This window comes from Penaeus monodon, chromosome 30, assembly GCF_015228065.2.
Source record: "Penaeus monodon isolate SGIC_2016 chromosome 30, NSTDA_Pmon_1, whole genome shotgun sequence".
Classification (NCBI taxonomy): domain Eukaryota; kingdom Metazoa; phylum Arthropoda; class Malacostraca; order Decapoda; family Penaeidae; genus Penaeus; species Penaeus monodon.
The window spans coordinates 23,339,306-23,339,599 of record NC_051415.1 but is presented as its reverse complement, the minus strand read 5'-3'; the positions used below and the strand labels follow the sequence as shown (position 1 = coordinate 23,339,599).

At 40.5% G+C, this 294-nt stretch overlaps 1 protein-coding gene across 1 annotated transcript in view; it reads left to right on the top strand.

The window, feature by feature from the left end:
• LOC119592647 (serine/arginine repetitive matrix protein 2-like) overlaps positions 1-294 on the top strand; it is a gene marked incomplete in the record, with an annotated part of 68,424 nt that overhangs the window by 65,461 nt on the left and 2,669 nt on the right.

The window sequence follows — 294 nt, the reverse complement described above, 5'->3', positions numbered from 1 at the left end:
TTTAAGAAAGAAGTGCCTGCGTCAGTGTCCATTCATGCGGTGTGTTTTACATTACACATTCTCTGTTGATATAATTAACGGTTTTCTGTCCTTCTGGAGCGATGGAGTATGTACGTTTCTTTGAAAGTCAAGTTTGCGTGAAGTCCTTGCACGGTTTGCTTGAGGCCGAGAATGCTTGGCGTCAGAGCCAATCACAGGAAATGCCTACGCCTTTTACTCTTATTTTGAATGAAAGAAGCACTTGTTCTGAATAGTGTTTTTCATAATTTTTACCCTCTCTCTGTGTTTGTTGAA